This window comes from Anolis carolinensis, chromosome 5 (genome assembly GCF_035594765.1).
Source record: "Anolis carolinensis isolate JA03-04 chromosome 5, rAnoCar3.1.pri, whole genome shotgun sequence".
Lineage (NCBI taxonomy): Eukaryota > Metazoa > Chordata > Lepidosauria > Squamata > Dactyloidae > Anolis > Anolis carolinensis.
Genome location: NC_085845.1, coordinates 29,741,702 through 29,764,022, shown reverse-complemented (window position 1 = coordinate 29,764,022; position 22,321 = coordinate 29,741,702).

Here is a 22,321-nt window from a genome sequence, read left to right as displayed (position 1 = left end):
GAAGAGGCTGAAGATAAAACTACAACTTGTTGTCAAAGGCTTTCATGGCTGAATCACTGGGTTGCTGAGAGTCTCCTGATGTTTCACCTGCATCAATGGCAGGTATCCTCAGAGGTGGTGAGGTCTGTTGGAAAATTATGCAAGTGGGGTTTATATATCTGTGGAAGGTCAAGGGTGGGAGAAATAACTCTTTCCTTCTTGAGGCAAGTGTGAATGGTGCAATTGGCCACCTTGCTTAGCATTGAATGGCCTCACAGCTTCAAAGTCTGGCTACTTCCTGCCTGGGGGAATCCTTTGTTGGGAGGTGTTAGTTCCCAGGCATGAAGCAGCCAGACTTAGACGCTGCAAAGCTAATCAATGCTAATCAAGGTGGCCAATTGCACCATTCACACTTGCCTCCAACAGACAAGAATCCTTTCTCCCACCCTGGACCTTCCACAGATATATAAACCCCACTTGCCGAGTTTTCCAACAGACCTCATGACCTCTGAGGATGCCTGCCATAGATGCAGGAGAAACGCCAGGAGAGAATGCTTCTGGAACATGGCCATACAGCCTGGAAAACTCACATCAACCCAAAACTACAATTATTCCATGGCATTGAGCCATGGCTGTTCAAGTGAAGTCAAACTGCATTCATTCTACCTTGTAGATACACCTTAATATGAATTAGGTGTGTCACCTGCCTTCTCAGCATTGGAAAACCTCCAGACAGAGACTGGTTTTAAAGGACTACTTTCAGGGTATATCTGACCTTTTGATCCCAAAAATGGCATCAGTTTTCCGCTATCTAATTTCTGAGATACAGAACATATGTCTTATACCAGTTGCCATGAGCTTGCCCACAGAAAACCATGATAGCCATACCTAAGAAACTAGAGCTGATGTGGTCTATTCAATGCAATTTTCTGAATCAGCACTCCAAACAACACCAGGAATAGACCTTCCACACAGCCATATAACCCAGAATATCAAGGCAGAACAACCCACAGTATCTGCTTTGAACTGGGTTAGCTGAGTCCACATTGCCATATATCCCAGTTCAAAGCAGAAAATGTTGGATTTTATTCAGGGCCCAAGTCACTAAAGCATTTTTGTTGGGTTGTGTAATAATAATGATATTAATAATGATATTAATAATAATAATAATAATAATAATAATATAAAATAATATAAAATAGTTGAAGGGAGGAGTTCTGGAGCCTGGAAAGTCCCTTTCCTCCTTACTTTCTTTCCTTCTCACTCCCACCCGCCTTCCTGCATGACTTTTTATCTCTTGCAACTTTCAGCAAGAGACAGAGCACACAACCTTGCCTTTGTTCTCGCTGCCGCTTTGCAAAGGAAAGATCTCAGATAATAGACTCGGATTTATGATGGTCAGTCTTTACGCGTTCATTCCTCCTCCTGCTCCTCACCCAACTACAATTCCCAGGATTGCACAGCATTGAGCTCTGGAAGTTAAAATGGTGCCAAACTGCTTTAATACTGCACCTCGACTCATACATTACATACCTCTACACCAAGCTGGCTCGTTGCCACAACATAATATTTAATTCATGGAACTGAATGGCCTTAGGAGGACATCTCTTCGGGTTATCTTTCAGGCTGTCCTGACTTTGGTGGAAAACAATTGGATTAATCATTACCGATCGTTTAAACACAGACACGCACAGAGGCCACAAAAATAGCCCCAATAAATACCATCCAGGCTCCTCGCTCGAAAATATTGGCCCGAAAGAGAGAAAGGATCGATGGAAAACTCCTGGCAGTAGGGCAGGGGGCAACCTATTGGGTGACCCCTGTCTTTCATACCAAACCCTTTCCCCATCCTAATTGGCAGAAATCCGTCAGAAATGGATTAGGACTCGAAGAGTGCGTCTACACTGTAGAATGAAAACAGTTTGACTCCACTTGAACTGCCAGGGCTCAAGGCTGTGAAATCCGGGGAACTGTAGTTTGGTGAGGCACCCCGCACTATTTTCTAGAGAAGGCTCAAGACGTCAAACTCCCGTGATTCCATAGCATTGAACAGTGTCAAAGTAAACAGTGACAAATGAGCAGTTAAAGTGGTGTCAAATTGAATCAATTCTACAGTGTAGATGGTCCCAAGAAGGATCTGATTGGGTTGCTGTGAGTTTTCTGAGCTGTATGGCCATGTTCCAGACGCATTCTTTCCTGATGTTTCTCCCTCATATATGGCAGGCATCCTTAGAGGTTGTGAGGTCTATTGGAAACCAGGCAAGTGGAGTTTATATATTTGTGGAATGCTCAGCGTGGGAGAAAGAACTCTTGTTTGTTTGAGGCAGGTGTGACTGTTTCCATTGGTCACTTTGATTAGCATTGAATAGCCTTGCAGCTTCAAGGTCTGGCTGCTTACTGCATGGGGGAATCCTTTGTTGGGAGGTGTTAGCTGACCCTGATTGTTTCCTGTCTGGAATTCCTCTGCTTTCTGAATGTTGATCTTTATTTACTCTCTTGATTTTAGAGATTTTTTAAAAAATACTGGTAACCTGATTTTGTTCATTTTCATGGTTTCTTCCTTTCTGTGGAAATTGTCCACCTGCTTGTGGATTTCAATGGCTTCTCTGTGTAGTATGACAAGGTGGTTGTGAGAGTGGTCCAGCATTTCTGTGTTCTCAATCACGGCAGTAAATAAAGAGCAACACTCAGACAACATGGGAATTCCAGACAGAAAACAGTCAGGGCCAGCGAACACCTCCCAACCAAGGATTCCCCCAGGCAGGAAGCAGCCAGACCTTGAACCTGCAAGGCTATTCGGTGCTAATCAAGGTGGCCAATGGAAACATCCACCCACGCCTCAAACAAACAAGAGTTCTTTCTCCCACGCTGACCATTTCACAGATACAGTAGAGTCTCACTAATCCAAGCCTCTGGATAATCCAAGCCATTTTTGTAGTCAATGTTTTTCAAATATCGTGATATTTTGGTGCTAAATTCGTAAATACAGTAATTACAACATAACATTACTACGTATTGAACTACTTTTTCTGTCAAATTTGTTGTAAAACGTGATGTTTTGGTGCTTAACTTGTAAAATCATAACCTAATTTGATGTTTAATAGGCTTTTCCTTAATCCCTCCTTATTATCCAAGATATTCGCTTATCCAAGCTTCTGCCGGCCCGTTTAGCTTGGATAAGTGAGACTCTACTGTATATAAAAACCCCACTTGCCTAGTTTCCAACAGCCTCAGAACTTCTGAGGATGCCTGCCATACATGCAGGCGAAATATCAGTAAAGAATGCTTCTGAAACATGGCCATACAGCCCGGAAAACTCACAGGAACCAAGCCAGGAAGTGGCCTATATGATTTTCCAAAGTTTTATGGTTTTGAAGTGATTTTAATTTAATCGTTTTTCATAATTGTAGGTTTCATTCCATTTTAATATTTATGCTGTATGTTTTTAATGATTTTTTTGGTTGTAAGCTGCTTTAGATCTCGTTCAAGGGAGAAAAGGTGTGTATAAAGAAATAGGAGAATAAGAAGAGGAGGAGGAAGACAAGAAGGAGAAAGACGACACGCATACACCCTCATAGGGCAGAAGATGGGGATTGAGAGAGCAAAAGGAGAGGGGAGAGATCATTTGTTCAGAAGTGTGTTTGGGTGTTTTTGTCCTCTGAAATTGCAGACCTGGAGTGCACAGAAAGGCCATCAATTCACCACCGAGGAATCTATTAAAAGACAAGAAAGCTCCCCAAAATCCGAATGGCTGACCCCAGGCATGTGAATCAACACGGCCGTCTCGCTGGGAATCCACATCGCAATCCACATCCACACGCAGGCCGGACTTCTTTTCTCCCCCTCCTTTGAATTCCAGTGTGGATTGGGGGGAGGATTCCCTCCTGCCTTCCCCTCCAACCACTTCTCCCTTGCCTTTTGGGCCTTCTTTCCCCTTTTGTGTCTGTGGGGGGAAGGAAAAGACCCTCAAACCGGAGAGGCTCCTGGGCGCGTGCTCGAGGTCGTGGGCACGCGCGGTAACCGAGCCCCACGAAGCTGGGAATAAGAAGAGCCGAAGCTTGGAAAGTTGGGGTTTTTACAGAGGAGTTATTGACTGATTGGGTTTAGGAGTGCCGACCCTCCGAAGGTGAAGTCCTTGCCAGGGAAACCTTGCCGGTAATGTGTTGTCGAAGGCTTTCATGGCCGGAATCACTGGGTTGCTGTGAGTTTTCCGGGCTGTATGGCTATGTTCCAGAAACATTCTTTCCTGATGTTTCGCCTGCATCTATGGCTGGCATCCTCAGAGATTATGCGGTATGTTGGAAATTAGGCAAAAGGGATTTATATATCTGTGGAAGGTCCAGGGTGGGAGAAAGAACTCTCGTCTGTCTGAGGCAAGTGTTAAGGTAGCAATTGGCCACCTCGATTAGCCTTGCATATTCAAGAACTGGCGGCTTACTGCCTGGGCAATCCTTTGTTGGGAGGTGTTAGCTGCCCCTGGTTGTTTTTGGTCTAGAATTCTCTATTTTTTGAGTGTTGTTCTTTATTTACTGTCCTGATTATAGAGTTTTTGTAATACTGATAGCCAGATTTTGTTCATTTTCATGGTTTCCTTATCTGTTGAAATTGTCCACATGTTTGTGGATTTCAATGGCTTCTCGGTGTAGTTTGACATAGTGGTTGTGAGAATGGTCCAGCATTTCTGTGTTCTCAAATAATATGCTGTGTCCAGGTTGGTTCATCAAGTGCTCTGCTATGGCTGACTTCTCTGGTTGAATTAGTTTGCAGTGCCTTTCATGTTCCTTGAATCATGAAAATGAACAAAATCTGGCTACCAGTATTAAAACCTCTAACATTAGGACAGTAAATAAAGAACAACCATCAGTAAACAGGAGAATTCCAGACAGAAAACAATCAGGGCCAGCTAACACCTCCTAACAAAGGTTTTCCCCTGGCAGTAAGCAGCCGGTCCTTTAATCTGCAAGGACATTCAATGCTAATCAAGGTGGACAATTACTTTATTAAAACTTTCCTCAAACAGAGAAGAGTTTTTTCTCCCACCCTGGACTTTCCACAGATATATAAATGCCTCTTGCCTGGTTCTCAACAGATCTCACAACCTCTGAGGATGCCTGCCACAGATGCAAGAGAAACGTCAGGACAGAATGCTTCTGGAACTTGGCCATACAGCCCAGAAAACGCACAGCAACCCACTTGCTGGTAATATAGGGAGGAAAAAAGGAAGGAGGGAGGGAGGAGATAGGTCGTGTCAATGGCCATGTTAATAGATGCAATGCAATGATTTAACCAAGGCCAGGAAAGAGAGAAGGAAGGGAGAGAGGGAAGGATCTCCCCCTGTAGATGCAATGTGCAATAGGGTTCAACTAAACCCAAAAAGGAAGGGACGGGAATGAGGCGCCTCCCTCCCTTTTTATGCTAATAGATGCTATAGGGCTAAACTAAACCCAAGAGGGAGGGAGGGAGCGAGAGGTCTCCTTACAGAGTAGATGCAACGCACTCTATAGAGTTAACTAACCCAGGATGAAAGAGATGGAAGGAGGGGGTCCCTTTTCTTGCCAATAGATGGGTTAAACTGAACCCAGAAAAAGCGTTCCCACCTTTTCATGAGAATATATACTATGCGTTATAAGGGCAAATTAAACCCGTCATACATTGAATGGCATCTGACTGGAAATGCAATTTTCCAAGCTGAAAGACAATCGCTGTCTCTTGCTAAGCAAGACCATGGGATCAATTGTTGAATTGTAAGTCAATTAAGAAATCTGTTCTCTCCACCGTGAAAAGTCCCCTTTAATCCCCAAATATCTAGACCAGTGTTTCTCAACCTGTGGGTCCCCAGATGGTTTGACCTTCAACTCCCAGAAATGCTAACAGCTGGTAAACTGGCTGGGATTTCTGGGAGTTGTAGGCCAAAACACCTGGGGACCCACAAGTTGAGAACTACTGATCTAGACACAGAAAGACCCTCACATCTACCACTCTTCTACTGGAGCCCTCAGATGGCGTAGTGGACTAAGTGACTTGAAGGTTGGGTTACTGACCTGAAAGCTGCCAGGTTCGAATTCCACCGGGGAGAGCTCGGATGAGCTCCCTCTATCAGCTCCAGCTCCATGCGGGGACATGAAAGAAGCCTCCCACAAGGATGGTAAAAACATCAAAACATCCCGGCCTCCCCTGAAAAACGTCCTTGCAGACGGCCAATTCTCTCACTCCAGAAGCGACTCAAGTTGCTCCTGACACACACACACACACACACACAAAACCCCACTCTTCTACTTGCTGTATTGGAATTCCCAAGGTATGGTTGCCTGCCCCATTTCCTTGGGTGCCTACACTGGATTGATAAGGCCTCAAGTGAAGTTTTAATCTACAATAACCCTAGATATTTGGGAAGGGAAGAAATTTTCCATTTGTGGTGAGAATTATTATTGAGTGTGTGTGTATAAAATACACATTTTGCCCTCCACCCGTGACTCATATGGTTAATACATTTAGCTCATATCTAAGGGCCCTTCCACCTAGCCATATAACCCAGAATATCAAGGAAGAAATCCCACAACATCTGCTTTGAACCGGATTATCTGAGTCCACACTGCAGTATAGTCCAGTTCAAAACAGATAATGTGGGATTTTATTCATTGGTGTGGAAGGGGCCTAAGTAAACAAATTTTGTTTGGAATTCTACATTAATTTACCTGGGAGTTACCTCCATGGGAGCGGGGCAACCAGATTTATTTCTGAATAGACACGTGTAAGATCCCTTGGTTAAGATGCCAGGCCTCAGAAGGAAGAGATTAATCCAATTGTTTTTCTGTCTTTGAACAAAGTATTATGATGGGATTAATGATCGTGCAGTTTCGCCTTACTCTCCTTGTCACACTCAAATGGCGAATTCCAGTTCTACTACATTTTAACATTCAGTGACTGGTGCAAGTACATTGTTTAAAACTTTACTCTAAGGGGTAATACCTCTCTCTTTTTAAAAGCAAACCCAATTGGAAGACTGAAGTCAGCGAATGCCAAGGAATTTGTTTAGATAGTGACAAGACATATGTGCACACCACCAAGGAATTCCATACACAAACAAAAGGTTGGAGGGGAGAGGAGAGGTTTCAAATGAGTTTTTATACTGTTTCAAGGCTTTTGAAAGCACATTTTTAACTTGCAGTGCCAGCAACTGAAGCGTTATATCAGTTTCTGTGAAGGAATTCTCATATTTGGACACGGAAGAGGGCAGCATATCCACTCACAAGTGTGTTTTATTTACTGGCAATAAATACAGTGGATCTACAATGATGTCTTTGCTTCACTGCTTTGCAGTTTCAAAGCTTGGCTGCTTCCTGTCTGGGGGAATCCTTTGTTGGGAGGTGATTAGCTGGCCCTGGTTGTTTCTTGTCTGGAATTCCCCTGTTTTCAGAGTGTTGTTCTTTATTTACTGTCCTGATTATAGAGTTTTTAAATACCGGTAGCCAGATTTTGTTCATTTTCATGGTTTCCTCCTTTCTATTGAAATTGTCCATATGCTTGTGGATTTCAGTGGCTTCCAGACAAGAAACAATCAGGGAGCTAATCACCTCCCAACAAAGTATTCCTCCAGGCAGGAAGCAGCCAAGCTTTGAAACTGCTAGGCTATTCAGTATTGCTCAGTGTGATCAATGGCAACATTCACATTTGCCTCAAACAGACAAGAGTTCTTTCTCCCTCCCTGGACATTCCACAGATGTATAAATTCCACTTGCCTAGTTTCCAACAAACCTCACAATCTCTGAGGATGCCTGTCATAGATGTGGGTGAAATGACAGGAGGTGATGCTTCTGTAACATGGCCATACAACCCAAAAACTCACAGCAAATCAGTGATTCTGGCCATGAAAGCCTTCAACAACACATTTCATATACATAATAATTTGCAAATTTACACTTAGTTCGGCTATCCATTGGCACATGTATGTTGGTAGGTTAGCACTTTGCAGCCTGATGCAATACTTTACTCAGGAGGAAAATCTACTCCATCAAACGGACAGGCAGGGCAATTCTATACCTGTTTCTTTGGATTCAAATTTCACAATTTCACTGCTTTAAGGATGACAGCCTTACACTTAAGTGAATACAATTTTTAGCATGGCTATAATCCCGTTGGGGTTAATGTCTCCTCAGAAGTTAGAAATATGCTTATACTGGGCTTACTTTGCCCTGCTACTCCTCCTCAATGATATTGTCTTTGGGTTCTTCCATCACTTCTCTTGGCCTTCTCTCTCTGTGTACAAACAAGAAGACTCTCTCCACCCCATTCTCTGGCTCAATGATGCAACAGGCAACTATCAGTGACACTGGCTGTCTGGAAGAGCCATTTCACAGCACTGCAGTTAAAGTGATGTCGAGCTGCATTAATTCTACAGTGTAGAAGATGCATCTTTAACCTTCATGGTGTCTGCATTACATTATATCAGTTCCACAATATTTAGTCATGGCTGAATGCCAAGGAATCCTGGGATTTGTAGTTATTTATAGTGTCAGAAGCAAACCAAAGGTATAGTTGTATTTTAAAACAGAAAACAAAGTTTAAAAACTTGGCATTACACTAAATGTCCTTTGACTATAGCTGGCCATTTGGAGGGACTCTGGTGTTGCTGTAAGAAGTTTCTCCATTGTGCACGTGGCAAGGCTCAGGCTGCATTGTAATAGGTGGTCTGTGGTTTGTTCTTCTCCACACTTGCATGTTGTGGACTCCAGTTTGTGGCCCCATTTCTTAAGGTTGGCCCTGCATCTCGTGGTGCTAGACCACAGTCTGTTCCTCGCCTTCCAAGTTGCCCAGTCTTCAGTGGTGTGGGGCATAGAGATCCTGTAATAATGCAGCATGTCTCATTAAGCACCACATCCACTGTTTTAACGTGGTGAGTTGTGTTCTGCACTGGGCATGGTATTCAGCAGCAGAGTAGCAAAGCACAAGGGCAGATATCTTCACTGTGTCTGGTTGTGATCCCCAAGTTGTGCCAGTCAGCTTTTGTATGATAATGTTTCTGGCACCCACTTTTTGCTTGATGGTCAAGCAGTGCTTCTTGTAAGTCAGAGCACAGTTCAGGTAACTCCCAAGTATTTTGGTGTGCTGCAAAGCTCCTGTGGGATTCCTTCCCAGGTAATCCTCAGAGCCCAAGATGCTTGTCTGTTCTTAAGGTGAAAAGCACATGACTGGTTTTAGATGGATTAGAAATCAGCTGTTTTTCCCTGTAATAGGCAGTAAGGGCACCTAAAGCTTTGGAGAGTTTTTGTTAAATCATTTCAAAGCTCCCTGCTTGGTGGGTGATGGCACAATAATCAGCATAGATGAAACTCTGTGTCCCTTCTGGCAGTACTTGATCATATGTGTAAATATTAAAGGTCATTCTTCTGTTTTCGCCATCTGCTTCTCTGGCCCTGGAATTCAACAACAACGCTCCTGTTTTGTAGCAAATTTCCTATGAAGCGGGTGAGGTGGTAGTCTTTTGTGATATTATAAGTTTTTTCTCAGGAGAAGGCCATGATTTACAGTGTCATAAGCTGCTGACAGGTCTATGAAGACAGCTCCTGTAATCTGCCTTTCAAAACCATCTTCTATATGTTGAGTCAGGTTCAACACTTGTGATGTGCAGCTTTTGCCTTTCCTGAAGCCAGCTTGCTAAGGAGTCATACATAGGTCTATTTTCCCCATAATTTTATGCAAAATAAGCCTCTCCAGAACTTTGTAAAGATTGCACAAGGAGATTGGTCTAAAGCTTTTTGGATCATTACTGCCTTTGCCTAGTTTCAAGATGGATATGACTCTCCCTCCAGATTTTGGGGATCCAAGAGGATGCAATGCAGTTCTTCATCAGCTTCAGCAGCCAGCACCTTGCTTTTGGGCCAAAGTTCTTAATTTGTTCTACCCGAAGATCATCCAGGCCAGCTGCTTTGCCATGTTTACATTTATTGAGAGCCATGTCCAATTCAGTAGATGTAAAAGGTTCATGAAGGTTGTTGTTCTCATTATCTGGTTGTCTGGCTATTGGATTTGTAGTTGGGGAAGTACTTAGAATTCTTTCCTGCATTCCCTTAGCTGAATTAAAAGAAAACCTGTGTGCCTTTTAAAAAAAACTCTAGTTTACTCATGAATTTTAACTGGTTAACCAAATCCCCATGCTAAGTCTATGAGACGCAAAAAAATTAAAAGTCCCTCCAGGCACTATCTCAAGCAGATATTGACAGGTATGTGTGTGTGTGTGGGGGGGGGTTATGGGATTCAACCCCTCCCCCCCGAAATTTTCAACCCCCCCCCCCCTCCTGCATGACTGGCTACGGCCCTGCATGACTCCATGCTATTCAAGTTGTAGTTTTGGCAAGGCAAGGCTAAAGACTCTTTGGCAAGGAAGGCTAAAGACCTTGTAAAACTACAACTCCCAGGATTCCATAGCATTGAGCTAAGGTAATGAAAGTGGTGTCAAGCAGCATTAATTCTACAATGTAGAGATATGCCCTAAGTAATTATGGAGGGAGTTTGATATATAAACCCAGTTGTGATCCTGCCCTGCTTTATTTTGCTTTGCGTGGAAGTTGAGAAATTCCCATAAAGATCAAGTTCATTAAATCCTGTGGAGTCGAGTATGTGCTCCTAGTACAGCTGGGAAACTCGAGGGGAATAGATGAACTTCAACCCACGCTTTTGGCCGCCGGATTCCGAATTATTGCCGAGGAGATTCGAATATCTCATCCTCGAAGTCACTTGGGCTTCTAGGTTTCCATGGCTCAATCTGGAATAAAATAATATCTCTTTCCCACATGAACTCTTCGCCTGCAGCCGGAACACGAAGAATTGGATACCCGGAATGCTCTCGTGCGCCTCCCGTTCCCTTCAATGAGCTTTGTAGCGCCTGGATCCGATGGGAATTGCCTCCCAGCCCACAGCAGAATATAGGGTTACCCCTGAATCTGCATGACTGTGTCGGGGGGACGCTTTAATGCCAGAAAATCCATGCCTGATGTATTCCAAGAGCGGTAGCTGCCCTGTGGCGTTACTGGCTGGGCTTTTATTTTTCCTGGAGTGCACCTGGAGGGAGAGAGGGACGCGCCTTCGGATTTCTTTCACTCTGTTGGGGATAAAGTATTCCCATCGCTTAACAGGAGGGACTTGTGCTGGAGCCAGATCTCACTGGATCCTTTGGATCAATAGGAATGGTGTCACCCCTCCCCTCCTCTCTTGTGGGGAAACACACCGCAGAACTAAAGCACATTGACACGATTTTAACTGCCATGAGTCAATGCTATGGCATCTTGGGATTTGTAGCTTGGTGAGGCACCAGCTCTCTTTGGCAGAGAAGGCGAATCTTCCATAAATAGACCTTCTGAGCTGGCTATATGTGTGAATAGTTTTAGAAATGAAACCCTTCTATTGGAAATAACTGCACCCAGTCTCTGGGCACATATCCCATTGGAAATAAATGGCAATCATAACCTTATTGAAAAGGTAAAATGATGTCATATCCGTTTGGTAAATGTCAATCTCCATGAACACGTGAAGACCACCTTTTGAAAACCACTAGTCAAGAAAAGCATGCCCTTGTTGGAAGCCAACCCTTTGAACAAGTGATATTCATAAACATTCATGTAATGGCACACAGGTAACTCAGCTGTTAAATTGAAGAACCACAGTCTTTGAACTGACAAGGACAAAAACATTCCACTACAAAAATATATTGGGTTAGCAGAGGATTGTTGTTTCTTCGAAGTAGAAATTGCAGTTGCAGTTGCCCAAAAGGTATACACTCCCTTTAAACTCCTAGTTTAAAATATGCACTCAGAAATAAAACACAAATTCTTCTTTGAAGAATATCTTGTTTACTCACAAATATCTTGTATTAATTCACCATACAGGCGCATTTCTTATGAAAGTTCAATTATGGATAGGATGTAGCTTCTCTCTGTTGAGTACACAGGGTATCATTCTTGATCAATAGTTCATAGTCTTTAAGTATAGTTGTACTCATTGAAGTCCCAAGCATACTTCTCTATTGAAGTCCAAACAGCAAACATTCAGCCACCTCCACTGAGGTCTGGACACATACATGCATCCACCTCCACTGAGGTCTGATGCAAACTCAATCAAAATGGAGTCCTGAGTCTGAACATGCTCAGTACAATCACATGTCTATAACTCCTCCCACACCAAAGAGGTACAGTCAAACTGGCAAATCAAAATACACATTGAGTACAGGTTAGAAAATACATATATCAACAAATAGTGAGGGGCTTGGGAAGTTGCTATTTCCAACAGGCTGAGCCTATATAATCTCACAAGCCACCTCATTCTAGCAAAATGATGTACAGTAGAGTCTCGCTTATCCAACGTAAACGGGCTGGCAGAACGTTGGATAAGCGAATATGTTGGATAATAAGGAGAGATTAAGGAAAAGCCTATTAAACATCAAATTAGGTTATGATTTTACAAATTAAACACCAAAACATCATGTTATACAACAAATTTGACAGAAAAAGTAGTTCAATACACAGTAATGCTATGTAGTAATTACTATATTTACGAATTTAGCACCAAAATATCATGATATATTGAAAACATTGACTACAAAAATGCGTTGGATAATCCAGAATGTTGGATAAGCGAGTGTTGGATAAGTGAGACTCTACTGTAGTTAATTCTAGTGAATGGAGTTAGTCTTGCCAACCTAGAGCTATGCTCCGGGCACATTTGCTTTAGACTAAGTTGAACTGAATGCAAGTGTTCATATAAAGGATTGTTAAACTTCAACACCCATGATTCTATACCATTGAGCTGTGTCAGTTAAAGTGGTATCCAACTGTATTCAATAGAAAGTGTAATCCAGCCTGGTAGAAGTGAACTGCTTGTCTGTTTACTCAGGGGTAAATCCCGTTGAGCAAATCAAGCTTGAACTCTCTGGGCCCCTTCCATATAGCTACATAAATGCACATTGAACTGGATGATATGGCAGTGTAGACTCAGATAACCCAGTTCAAAGCAGATATTGTGGATTATCTGCCTTGATATTCTGGGTATATGGCTGCATGGAAGGGCCCTTCCTCTAAACTCAAATGACTCATCTGAAGTGATTATACTGTGGGCAGATCATGAGCTGGCATGACACATTGAAAAACATGACAGTGGTCTTGTGAAGGCCAGTAGGAAATGCAAAAGACTGCATGAAAGCTAGAGATTGTTTTAATAAATGAAGCCAAAGCTCTGAGTTTGCAAGGCCTGACCAGCACTGTGAGTAACAGGATGTCTTGGAAATAATCTGTGTCCCTACAGACCCTTCCACACAGCCACATAACCCAGAATATCAAGGCTGAAATCTCACAGTATTTGCTTTGAACTGGGTTATCTGAGTCCACACTGCCAATTCAAAGCAGATAATGTGGAATTTTATTCAGCTGTGTGGAAGGGGACTAAGTTGCCATAAGTTGACTTAAGGTGCATTTACACCAAGCATGGGCAAACTTCTACCTTCCAGGTGTTTTGGGCATTAACTACCACAACCTAGGGCTGTTAGGAACTGTGGGAATTGAAGTCCAAGACACCTGGAGGGCCAAACTTTGCCCATGCCTGTAGAATTAATTCTGTGGCTCAATGCCATGTAATAATGGTAGCTGTAGTTTTACAAGGTATTTATCCTTGCCTACTAAAGAATGCTGGTGTTTCATCAAACTACAGTTCCTATGATTCCATAGCATTGAGCAATGCCTATTAATGTGTGTATCTAGATTCTACGGTCTAGATTGATTCTTATGACAACCAGTAGTAAGAAGTCTTGACTCTTGACTCTTGATGGCTGCAGTCATGTTGGCCTGTCCAAAATACAGCAGACCTATCAATTGTTGAACACTGAGGCTGAATCTGCACTGCCCTATATCCCAGGATCTGATCCCAGATCTTCTGCTTTGGACTGGATTATTTGAAACTACATTGTCAGATAATCTGGGATAAGCAAATAATCTGGGATATAGGACAGTGTAGATCCAGCCTGAGTCAACCTATCCGTAAATAGTAGACTTCAATGGCTTTTCTGGGCCCTTCCACATAGCCCTATATCCCAGAATATGAAGGCAGAAAATCCCACAATATATGCTTTGAACTGGTTTGTGTGTGTGTGTGTGTGTGTGTGTGTCAGGAGCAACCGGAGTTGCTTCTGGAATGAGAGAATTGGCTGTCTGCAAGGACGTTCCCAGGTGACGCCCAGATGTTTTGATGTTTACCAGCCTTGTGGGAGGCTTCTCTCATGTCCCCGCATGGAGCTGGAGCTGATAGAGGGAACTCATCCGCGCTCTCCCCGGATGGGATTCGAACCTGGCAGCCTTCAGGTCAGCAACCCGACCTTCAAGTCACAAGGCTTTTATCCCCTAGGCCAACGGAGGCTCCTTTGAACTGGGTTATCTGAGTCCACAGATAATGTGTGATTTTCTGCCTTGATATTCTGGGATATAGGAAGGGCCCTCTGTGTAGTCTGGCTACATATGTCAGACTACACAGAGAAGCCATTGAAATCCACAAGCATGTGGACAATTTCAACAAAAAGGAGGAAACCATGAAATGAACAAAATCTGGCTACCAGTATTAAAAAACTCATCTAAAATCAGGAAGTAAATAAAGTACAACACTCTGAAAACAGGGGAATTCCAGACATGAAACAATCAGGGCCAGCTAACACCTCCCCCAGGCAGGAATCAGCCAGGCTTTGATGCTGCAAGGCTTTTCAATGCTAATTAAGGTGATTAATTGCAACATTCGTACTTGCCTCCAACAGACAAGAGTGCTTTCTCCCACCCTGAACCTCCCACACATATTTTACATACTGACCTAAATAGTTTCCAATATACTTTGAGGCTGCCTCCCATAGATGTGGGCAAACCGTCAGGAGAAAATGCTTCCGAACACGGCTATATAGCCCGGAAAACTCAGGGCAACCCAGATTCTCACTTTCTTTAACCTTTCTGCCAAAGATTGTTGGTGCTTTACAAAGCTACACATCCCATGAATCTGTCGCATTCACTCACAGCAGTGAAAGTGCTATCAAACTGCATTAATTCTACAGTGTACATACTTATAGTTACACTCTTTGAATGAGCTACTGGAGATCTCTAACCCGCTCTGATATACTCTGGGTTCTGTACCAGAGAATCTTAATATCCTGACCAAAACCACAAATGCCAAAGTTCAGTGGGATGGAGCCCTGATAGGTCAATGGCACCACTTCTTTCCCAGATTCCCTCGCTTTTCTTGTGCTCTGTATTGCATTGCATTTCCCACTCCCGCTCAAGTGTCTGCGGGGAACCAAAAAGAGAGCGTGGTTGCAGTTTGGACTCGTTTCTTGTCGTGTGGAAGGTGAGCGGGGGGGGGGGGGGCACATAAACCCACCGCCACAACAACTACCAAGCAGTCATTTAATAGCAGCGGCAACAGCAGGTTTCTTGGTTTTAGGGTGCAAATATTTAGTGGTAACTTAAGAAGTCAAGTCTAAAGGATTAAGTGCATACCAAGATTTATAGAGCTGCTTTTATGGGGCCTTTTACAAGAATCCGAGAGATGATTCATTTTTATACGTTACATTTTACGCTGCAGCGCAGCTCCCAGGCTGTTAATGTTCAACAGAGTTTGGGGGCAGAGAGAGCTGCTTACCCCCTCCCGCCGCCTTTCTTCTCTTGGGCCGGACCACTTCTTTCGCCTCAGAAAAGATTTCAAAAACGGGACTTCAGAATGCGACTGGGACGAAGATTTCGTGTACCCTGTGGAATTACTTGATGCTATGGAGTCGTGGGAGGTGTAGTTTGGTGAGGCAGCAGCACACTTTGGCAGAAAAGGCTCAAGACCTTGGCAAACTACAGCTGCCAGGATTCCATGGAACTTAGATATGGCGAACTGCGTTCATTTTACAGTATAGGTGCACCCCAATTCTTTACTCTCCCAAATCGGAAAGTAAAAAAATCCAGTGCAAAAAATTAGGAATGAAACTGGGTTGCTGTGAGTTTTCTGGGCTGTATGGCTATGTTCCAGAAGCATTCTTTCCTGACGTTTCACCCGCATCTATGGTAGGCATTCTCAGAGGTTGTGAGGTATATTGGAAACTAGGCAAGTGGGGTTTATATATCTGTGGAAGGTTCAGGGTGGGAGAAAGAACTCTTGTCTGTTAGAGGCAAGTGTGAATCACCTTTTTTTGCCATGTCAGGATCGACTTGAGAAACTGCAAGTCGTTTCTGGTGTGAGAGAATTGGCAGTCTGCAAGGACGTTGCCAGGGAACGTCTGGATGTTTTGATGTTTTTACCATCCTTTTGGGAGGCTTCTCTCACGTCCTTGCATGGAGCTGGAGCTGATAGAGGGAGCTCATCCACGCTTTTCCCTGGGTTGGATTCAACTGCAACCTTCAGGTCGGCAACCCTACCTTCAGGTCATCAGTCCTGCCGCACATGGGTTTAACCCACTGCGCCACCGGGGGCTTCCATTGATCACCCTGATTAGCATTGAATAGACTTGCAGCTTCAAGGCCTGGCTGATTCCTGTCTGGGGAATCCTTTGTTGGGAGATGTTAGCTGGCCCTAATTGTTTCCTGCCTGGAATTCCCCAGTTTTCAGTGTTGTTCTTTATTTACTGTCCTGATTATAGAGTTTTTGGAATACTGGTAACCAGATTTTTGTTCATTTTCATGGTTTCCTCCTTTTTGTTGAAATTGTCCACATGCTTGTGGATTTCAATGGCTTCTCTGTGTAGTCTGATACGGTGGTTGTTAGAGTTCGACGACACATAAAACAAACCCATACTGTAGAAGTAATGCACTTTAACACCCTTTAACTGCCATGGCTCAAGGCTACGAAATCCAGGGATTTGTAGTTTGGTGAGGCGCCAGCACTGTTTATGAGAGAAGGCTTTGCAAGAGTACAACTACCAGGATTCCATAGCAATGAGCCATGGCAGATAAAGCGGTGTCAAAGTGTATTAATTCAACAATGTAGACGCACCCTTCCTTAGCTGAGGTATATCTGTGCAGGAGTGATTCCCTTTCTGATCCTCCAAGGTGTGTTGCACTTCACCTCCCAGTGGCTGAGGCTGGCAGGAGCTGACGTTCAAGACCAGATGGGGAACCAGATGAATTAGCGCTCAACAGCCCAGAAATGGAGACACTGGGAACATTTCTTACCTGCATGCGACGGCCGACTTTCCTTGGATTGGACACTGGCGCTTCCTTTCGTCCCCGCCTCACCCCCTCCCTCCCTCCCAGTCCCCAGAGTCAATCCCTCCCCTGCTTTGTCCGCCTGGGGCAAAGGAAGGGCCACCCACGTGCTTCAAACTTGTCTGTTCTCCAGAATTGACGGAGGCATCCGTTCAGTGGCAGGTTCCTTCTCTCCTCCGCACCTGCATGCACACACATGTCGCCATTCTTTGGAGCGCCTCAGACACATGGGCACGAATTCCATCCGCCATAATGGAGTAGTAGGAATACACATACATCCCAATACCAGGTGCTCTAGGCTATACTCGTATATCAGAGAAAAGAACTGGCAAACCACCTCTAAGTAATCCTTGGTTAAGAAATCCCTGTAGAATTCATAAGTCCACTAGCGACTTGCAGGCAAACACACACATAGCTATATAATAATAATAATAATAATAATAATAATAATAATAATAATAATAATAATAATAATAGTGTGGTTTTCTGGCATTGTAAAATGCAGACTGTGCAAGGAAACCGATGAAACCATTGATCATATCCTCAGCTGCTGTAAGAAAAATCGCACAGACTACAAACAGAGGCACAATTATGTGGCCCAAATGATTCATTGGAACTTATGCCTCAAGTACCACCTCCCAGCAGTAAAGAATTGCTGGGATCACAAACCTGCAAAGATAATGGAAAATGAACAACCAAAGCTACTGTGGGACTTCCGAATCCAAACTGTTCCAGTTCTGGAACACAACACACCAGACATCACAGTTGTGGAAAAGAAAAGGGTTTGGATTATTGATGTCGCCATACCAGGTGACAGTCAGATTGATGAAAAACAACAGGAAAAACTCAGTGCTGTCAGGACCTCAAGATTGAATTTCAAAGACTCTGGCAGAAAACCAGTACAGGTGGTCCTGGTGGTGATCGCCACTGTGCCGTGCCAAAAGATCTTAGACGGCATTTGGAAACAAAATTATGATCTGCCAACTGCAAAAGGCCACCCTACTGGGATCTGCGTGTATCATCCGAAAATACATCACACAGTCCTAAACACTGGGGAAGTGTTCGACTTGTGATTTTGTAATACGAAATCCAGCATATATATCTTGTTTGCTGTGTCATACTATAATAATAATAATAATAATAATAATAACAACAACAACAACAATAACTTTATTCTTATACCCCACCTCTATCTCCCTGAAAGAACTGAGGCAGCTTACATATGGCACAATGTGCCTAAGACAAAGCATAAAATAAACGCACAGTTATTTGTTGTTTATTCATTCCGTCCTTTTTGTGACCTCATGGACCAGTTCACGCCAGAGCTCCCTGTCAGCTGTCAGATCAGACTTCTCAAGGTATGGGTACAGCTGGCACACAAGCTTTAACTGTACGAAGGCCCTCCTGGCCACCACCTACACCTGAACTTCAAGCGTCAGTGCTAAATCCAGATGGATTCCCAGACTATGGATCTGTGTCCTCAGGGGGAGTATGACCTCATGGTCATAAAGGTAGCCACCCTATACCTCAATTGGCCATGTGACTAACCAGGAGGACCTCTGTCCTGTTTGGATTAAGCTTCAGCTTGTTAGCCCTCATCTAGTCCATCACAGCTGCCAGGATCTGGTCCAGGATGGGAGGGGAGGGGGCTTCCTTGGAAATCGGTGGAAAGAAGTAGTAGAGTTGTGTGTCATCTGTGTGCAGATGGCACTGAACTCCAAAACTCCGGATGACCCCTCCCTGCGGTTTCATGTAGATAGTAAGGATATAGATAATATATTCTTTCCAAAGGCCTTGTGTCTCTTCAGTTATAACAAAATCAATTGTGTTCCAGTGCTAAAGATAACAAAATACTTCACTTGTAGGCAGGGCTGTAGCCAGAAAAAAATTTCGGGAGAGGTTTTGAAAATTTCGGGGGGGGGGGGGGTTAACCCCTAGCACACACCCCTCCCCGCTACAAACCTGTCAATATCTGCTTGAAATAGTGCCTGGAGGGACTCTTAATGTTTTGTGTCTCATAGACTTAGCATGGGGATTTGGTTAACCAGTTAAAATTCATGAGTAAACCAGGTTTTTTTTAATAACCTGAAAAATTTCGGGGGGGGGGGGAGTTGAACCCCTAACCCCCCCCCCCCCCCTTGCTACAGGCCTGCTTGTAGGCATTCTCCCTTTTTGGAATGCCACTTTTTTCCTCCTTAACATGATTTTTGTGATTTGAAATAAGGGTGCATCTAAGGCTAGATCTACACTTCCATGTTATGCAGTTTGAATAACATTGAATAACATTATATGGGTCTACAATGACTATATAATGCAGTTTCAACAGCATTATATGGCAGTGTATATCCAGGCCATACTTTAGAATTAATGTAGTTTGACACTACTTCAACTGCCACTACTTCAACTGCTGTGGAGCCATGGTTGTAGTTTTGCAGGATCTTTAGCCTTCTCTGCCAAAGAGTGCTGGAGTGCATCAAAATACAACTCTCAGGATTCCATAGCACTGAGCCATGACATGTAAAATGGTGTCAAACTGCATTAATTCTATAGCGTAGATGTACGCTTAAGTGTTCCTGGCAGGCAAACAAACAGCAAAACAAACAAGAAATCCCAGGAGGTTTAGCATTTCCTAATGCAGTGAAAGGGAGGGGAGTCACCTGTTGAACTTCCAATTGCTATGGAGCTTTTTAAAAAGCCTTTCAGAAACTAGAATATGGAAGTCATGACTCCACTGATGAGATTTAAGTAACTAAGGTGGTATGAACAGTGGTAGCAATGTGTTGTCGAAGGCTTTCATGGCCGGGATCACAGGATTGTTGTATGTCTTTCGGGCCGAAAGACATACAACAACCCAGTGGTAGCAATGTTTCATGTCCATTTGCAAATAATTACTTCCACAGGTCCCCTGCATTAGATACCTGGGAATGTTATTATTTCATTTAATTTTTTGTCACATTTCATCAAAATGATCCCAGGGAGATTGTCAACAAGGACCAAAGTCATGATGAGCCTAAAACAGTATTTTATAAAGAACTAGCTGTGCCCGGCCACGCGTTGCTGTGGCAAAGTCTGGTGGTCTGGGAAATAAAGTATTGAGGAATTGGTGGTAGTTAAGGTCAAGGGTAAAGGTTTTCCCCTGACATTAAGTCCAGTCATGTCTGACTCAGGGGGTTGGTGCTCATCTCCATTTCTAAACCGAAGAGCTGGCGTTGTCCGTAGACTCCTCCAAGGTCATGTGGGATGACTACATGGAGTGGCGTTACCTTCCCGCCGGAGCAGTACCTATTGATGCACTCACATTTGCATGTTTTCGAACTTCTGGGTTGGCAGAAGCTGGGGCTAACAGTGGGGTCTCTCTCCGCTCCCTCAATTCAAACCTGTGGCCTTTCGGTCCAGAAGTTCAGCAGCTCAGCGCTTTAACACGCTGCGCCATCAGGGGATATTATTTCCTAAAGGTTGTGAATATACAATATTTCTGATTGGTTTTTTTTGTTTGTTGGAGGCAAGTATGAATGCTGCAATTAGGAAAAATGATTAGGATGTAATGGCCTTGCAGCTTTAAAGCCTGGCTGTTTCCTCCCTGAGTGAATTTTTTGTTGGGAGGTGTTAGCTGGCCCTGATTGTTTCCTGTCTGGAATTCCCTTGTTTTCAGAGTGGTGTTGTTTGCGATATTTTATGTGCTTCTACTGTCTGTGGCCCTGAGAAAACAGAGGATTTTCCAGACTTTGATGATGGGAATACTTTGTTGGGAGGTGTTAGCTGGCCCTGATTGTTTCCTGTCTGGAATTCCCTTGTTTTCAGAGTGGTGTTGTTTGCGATATTTTATGTGCTTCTACTGTCTGTGACCCTGAGAAAACAGGATTTGCCAGACTTTGATGATGGGAATACTTTGTTGGGAGGTGTTAGCTGGCCCCGATTGTTTCCTGTGTGGAATTCCCCTGTTTATTTACTGTCCTGGTTTTAGAGATTATATTGTTCTGCATTATTCTATCCCAGTAATTATTTCATATTAAAGAAGAATCTCACTTATCCAACATTCGCTTATACAATGTTCTGGATTATCCAACGCAGCCTGCCTTTTCATAATCAATGTTTTTGTAGTCAGTGTTTTAAATTCATTGTGATATTTTAGTGGTAAATTTGTAAATACAGTACAGTAGAGTCTCACTTATCCAACATAAACGGATAATGGATAATGAGGAATTAAGGATAACCCTATTAAACATCAAATTAAGTTATGATTTTACAAATTAAGCACCAAAACAACATGTTAGACAACAAATTTGTCAGAAAAAGTAGTTCAGTACACAGTAATGCTATATAGTAATTACTGTATTTATGAATTTAGCACCAAAATATCACGATATATTGAAAGCATTGACTACAAAAATGCATTGGATAATCCAGAACGCTGGATAAGCGAGTGTTGGATAAGTGAGACTCTACTGTAAATACTACATAGCATTACTGCGCATGGAACTACTTTTTCTGTCAAATTTATTGTATAATATGATGTTTTGGTGCTTAATTTGTATAACGATTACCTAATTTGATGTTTAATTGGCTTTTCCTGAATCCCTTCTTATTATCCAACATATTCACTTATCCTGCCGGCCTGTTTACGTTGGATAAGTGAGACTCTACTGTTTATTGATAATCTTATATTATCTGCTTAGAACTGGATTATATGAGGCCCTTTCTTCACAGCTGTATAAAATGCCCACTGAAGTGGATTATATGGCAGTGTGGAGTCAAGATAATCCAGTGCAAAGCAGATAATCTAAGATTATAAATGGGTTATATAGCTGTGTGGAAGGGCCTTGAGTCTACACTGCCATATAATCCAGTGCAAATTAGATAAACTGTGGAAGAAGCCTAAGTGAGGCCTAAATCTGCCTGTCCCCTAACTAAAACCTGGCTGTCCCTTGGTTGCTAGGCAACCAAGTGGGCAGAGATTAGCCCTCTAAACTGGCAGCAATTGGATAAAAAAAATATTGCTCTCCCTCTAATTAGGACTTTATTTTTCTTTTCTTTTTGTTGTATCAACCTTGAGGCGTGGATGATGGGTTGTGTTGTCAAATTTTGAGGTTGGGGGGCCTGTACTTTTGTTGTTTTGTGAATTGCCGTGATGCCATCAC